The following is a 5,255-nucleotide window of genomic DNA, read 5'->3' on the forward strand; positions in this document are numbered from 1 at the left end:
ATCTTATAGGTCAGATTTTAAATGACAGAAGGGGCAGGAACGTTCTCCTCTTCTTCTTCTTCTTTGTTTGTCTGAACCGTGTGTCTGTTCTGCATCATGACGTCCTGCTGGGGTTTCTGCGGGCTGATGTGTCTTTTTTCCACAAAGGTCAGGTGTGTCTGTGTGAGAACCAAAACCCTTTCATTCTATTTCTGTTCCTGTGAACCAGACGGAACGAGTCCTGATGACTCTCGCCACCGCCTCCTCTCTTCACGTGTCACTGTGGCTTCTGTGTTCAGCGTCATGAAACTTCATCACACACATGAAGAGAACACACACCGCCCTCGCTCTGGAGCCACACACACACACACACACACACACACACACACACACACACACACACACACACACACACACACACAAAAACCTTCAGACAAACATGGAAAAGAAAACAAGAGTCGAGTCAGGAGGAGGATTTGGTTTCTGACAGAGAGGGTGAGATGAACCACGGCGTCCTCTGCAGACATATTCAGATTGACAGTTCAAGGCTTCATATTTACTCTCCTGTGACGTCGACCTCCAGGATGAAGGTCACAGAGGAGAACTGGAGTGACCAAGGCCTAGTCCACAGGTAGGCAGATATGTTTTAAAACTGAGGTTTCCTGTGTGTTTTGGGCCTTTTGTACGCAAACTGCATTTTAGGCCACTGAAAACGCACCTTTTGGAAAACTCCTTCCAGGGTGACGATGTTCAGAAACTCTGTTTTAGGTGTTCATGTGTAGACGGGTTCTTGTGACATCACGCTGCGCGGCAATTTCTCCTTCGTTTGACGTCATTGTGCGACGCTCTCACTTATGTTGACATGAGATCAGTGCGATGGCAGACATAACCAAACTAGTGCTGATGTTAATGTTGCTAACTGGACCTTTTACATGCTTACACACACATACACAGCTGCTCTCTAAACTACGGCGCCTGAAAGGAACGGCAAGAAAATGGAGCATGTCAAGGACATCGTTTTTTGACTTGGTATGCTCATGACAGCCGTGACAGTGCATTTTGCGTGGAAGGAAAACCTCCGTTAAGTACCCGCCTACGTGTGGACTATAGGCCCAAGTGGTCTCACCTCTGTACTGCGGTCAGAGGCAGTAACAGAGGGCGTTACAGTGGGGAGACAAAATGTCGAAAATGTCAAAAAAAATTGTCCTGCATGCAGGCTTCCCCTGAAATCCTCCTGGGTTGGTTGTTCACGCATGCTCCTTTAAGACGTGAAGTTAAAAGAACCATGAAGAAGTGGTGGATGAAGCAAGAGTCTGACCCGTAATTTCCACTAAAAAACACAAATAAAACCTAAATTATTTAAAATGTGATATTTTACCCATTATTGTGAAAATACATAACAAAAAAAAGTAGTTCCTTTTTAAACGAGTCATTTACTGGTATTTGTGTTTAAATGAAAATAAAGTGTGTAAACCCTTAAAATGTAAGTTTGTGCTTGATTGCAACAAAGCAGTGCGAGCTCCTTTCGGTCAGCGCCGCTGTGTTTTATTTTGAAATTGACCAAATGCTCTGTGCGTTTCCTCGTCTGACTTCCTGTCCGCTTGACGTGAGCTTGTGACGCGAGCTTAGTCACAAATAGACCTGGTGTGTATTTGAAACGCAGCACAGCGGAGCGGCGCTGCTGGCCCGCTCCAGAGACGGACCGCGGCACGTGCTGTGGAAACACAATCAGTGTGGGAGCTAATGGCGCCGCAGTGCATTGACGTGATGCGGCGCGCACAGACTGTAGAAATTGCAGGTGACGCTATGATTTACATGTGGTGTGTGACATGTTTATCAAATCGACAAGAGGACGCCGAAGGACATACTGGCAGACAGAAAACAGAATGAAACAGTTTCATTACGTTCGTTGAGATCGCACCAATCGCACGACTTCCCGCGGGGGAAAAGAAAAGTGACTGAGGGGTAAAGTTGTAAAAATGATGGGTAAAGTCAAATTGAAAAAATCAGCACATCCCGAAAATCTAAATCAAGTTGTCAGCAGTTTTGTGCGTGTGTGAACGCACCTTAAGACAGACAGACTGTGTGTGTGTGTGTGTGTGTGTGTGTGTGTGTGTGTGCGTGCGTGTGTGTGTGTGTGTGTGTGTGTGTGTGTGGAGCCCCTGCTGTTTCTTTCCATGTCATGCCTGCAATTTTAACTCATGGACTGGAACATCAATATTACGCCATTGTGAGTCAATAAGAAAGTACAAAGTTATTATCCCCGTGGAGCTGTTGCGGAATCGTAAACTCTGTGAGAGCGCACACACACACACACACACACACACACACACACACACACACACACACACACACACACACACACACACACACACACACACACACACACACACACACACACACACCCTCTAAGGTTGGGGAGTCGAGAGTGAGGTCCTCTTAGGTCACACACGGTGATGAGTTCATCATAGCACAGAGGACGTGTTACATAAAGAGATGCTCTAAAAACTCCTCTATTTGTCAAGATGTAAAGAAGGGTGTGTGTGTGTGTGTGTGTGTGTGTGTGTGTGTGTGTGTGTGTGTGTGTGTGTGTGTGTGTGTGTGTGCGTGTGTAGGAAAAACAAGACTTATCACATTAATAATAAACAATAGATAAGTGATGAATAATAATCAGGCCGGGCAGGAGCTGAGCGTGTGCACTGTGTTTGCTGCACCAGAACACAAAAATAAACGGGATGTTAGCGAGCCGTCGTCTGTGGTTGCTGCGTCGCGTTCCTCTGCTCTGATTGGTTGCTGAGTCTAGAAAATAAAAAAATGAGAACTTCCAGATTCATTCATATTATGCGTGGGCTTGGGGTTTGGGTTCTTACTGTAGAAGAGTTGAGACTCTAAAACTGAGGATGTCTGTTCTCTCGCAGCACAGAGGAGCCACTGTCTCTGCACTAAGAAAGTTAGAATAATATGTTTGTTGGACGAGGGCCCGCTCTCTCACATGGAGTGTACTCAGGGCAGTTGTGTAAACTTCAGAGGACTTCAGAGTCTCTAAAAAAAAAGTCCAAATTAAATCAGTGTAATAGACAAGAAGACAGATTAGGAACAATGAGATTCATGAAATTAGATTTCCTGCAGCGATCGGGTTCCACATTCAGACATTTTGTGTTTTTAAAGAAAAGAGGAGGGAAGGTGCACTCAGTCCTTCCTGATTCGATCTGTCTTTGAAATGGTAATAAGAGTCAATCTTGAATGTGATCGTTCTGCAGTATGAGCGAGGAGGGGGGTGGGGTGGGGGGGGGGGGTGGGGGGGGGGGGTGGGGGGGGGGGGGGGGGGTTGTGATTGGAAGGGGGGGGGGCTCGTTGTTTTTTCAGCGTTCGGCCTCCGTTTTCTCTGGCAGCTGTGATCCAAAGCAGCTCACACAGAGGAGCGCACGGTTCAAGAAACTGAGAGAGTTTTCTGTCACCCTCCAGCAGCCAAACCCCCCCCCCCCCCCCCAAAACAGCAAAAGAAAACACGCCCGCCCCTCCTCACCCCCCCACAGGACCTCAAGTCAAAGGAAAACATGGCCGCCCCCGCAGGACCCCGAGTCAACAGCCTTCTTCCTCCAGCAGCTGCTTTTCCAATCACAGGAAATAAGATCAGCAGAAAGCTGTGAGCTTCTCGCCCTGTGGCTGAAATACACAAAAACTTTCCAACACAAAATACACAGATTTAAATATTTACACACACACACACAGACACACAGACACACACACACACACAGACATGCTCTATAGGTGAAGGTGTGAATGAGAGCGTGTCGTTTGCAGTAACTAGTAGTGTATCTAGTTACTTTTCAAATTCGATAACGCTGTAACAGTTACAGAAATGTAAAAGTCGGTAACTACATGAGATTGAGGAGTTTTCATTGACATCAATTTGACGGGCGAGGTTACGCTAACGTCAGCACAGCAGCATCCTGGGAGAATGTAAACACACACACACACACACACACACACACACACACACAGTGAGATGATCATTCAGCCCTGAGCTTTCTGTCTTTTTCCCTCCTTGAAGCGGTCCTGTTCAGTTCGATTTGGTACAGTAAGGATTTATTGGTGTTTCCACTGTCAAATGTTGGGAACGGTACCAGAACCACAGATCAGTACCGTCCTACTCTTTTGCTCCCCTTTCTGTTGGGGAGCCAATCAGTCCGATCCAGTCAATCAATCTTTATTTCTAAAGCACATTTAAAACAACCTAGATTGACCAAAGTGCTGTACAAAAACACACAATGTAAAAACAACAAATAAAATAACATGTAGAATGAAACACAATAAAAACACAATAAATAGGAGCATGAATAACAATTTCAAAATGTCAAGCTCAAATTGTATTAAAAGCCAGAGCAAAGAATCCTAAAGGGTGGAGCTAACAAGTAAGGCTGTGGAAACGCCAGCAAGATCAGGGTTTACTGTACCAAACTGTACTGAACCTAACCGGACCGCTTGGTGGAAAAGAGGTCTACTGGTCCTGGGGCTCCAAGCTGTTGCCTGCCTTACCTGTTGACAAGCATTAAAAAAAAAATCCATTACAACATCAGGTCCATGAAAAGTTGTAAACCTCTAAGGGAGCGTAGTGGAAGGACTGAATGTTTGATACAAGTCATGAAGACAAACTGTCATAAAAACAGGAAGACAGAGACAATAGAGGGAAAATATGGCAGACTGGTAGTTAGTATGTCCAATGCCAACTGTCAGGGATGTTAGCTGAAGGCTGACAGACTCAGGGGGTTGGACTAGAAAGCTACCTAGCAGAACAAAAAGTTAGCCTGCAGAAAGCTAGCTGGCTGCAATGCAGAGGTGCTGAGATGGTCTCTGTAACTTAGTTGAGCCTTAGGGCGCACTCACTCACACTAGCAAAGCTGTCCCGTACTGTGCTTAAGCACGTCTACCCCCCCCCCCCCCCCCCCCCCCCCCCCCCCCCCTCCCCCCCATTCCCCTGATTGGCCTGCGCTCACACTGCTCCAGGACTAACCGGGCCTGAGCACGGTTACCTCTTGTATATAAGGTCAGAAAACAACACATGCATGACTTTATGTAATTATGAAGCATGCTCAGTTTAGAAGACAGACAAAGACAAAAAAAGTAAAAAAAAAAACGAGGGACGCACTGTCGGGTCATCGTCCGCACATCGGAGAACAACACAGATACTTAACCGACTTTGAGGCTGATTCAGAGTCATGTTAGTCAGATACAGACAGAACACTCTGGGATTTCTCGATAATGAAGGCTGTCCA

This window comes from Labrus mixtus, chromosome 11 (assembly GCF_963584025.1).
Source record: "Labrus mixtus chromosome 11, fLabMix1.1, whole genome shotgun sequence".
NCBI classification, from domain to species: domain Eukaryota; kingdom Metazoa; phylum Chordata; class Actinopteri; order Labriformes; family Labridae; genus Labrus; species Labrus mixtus.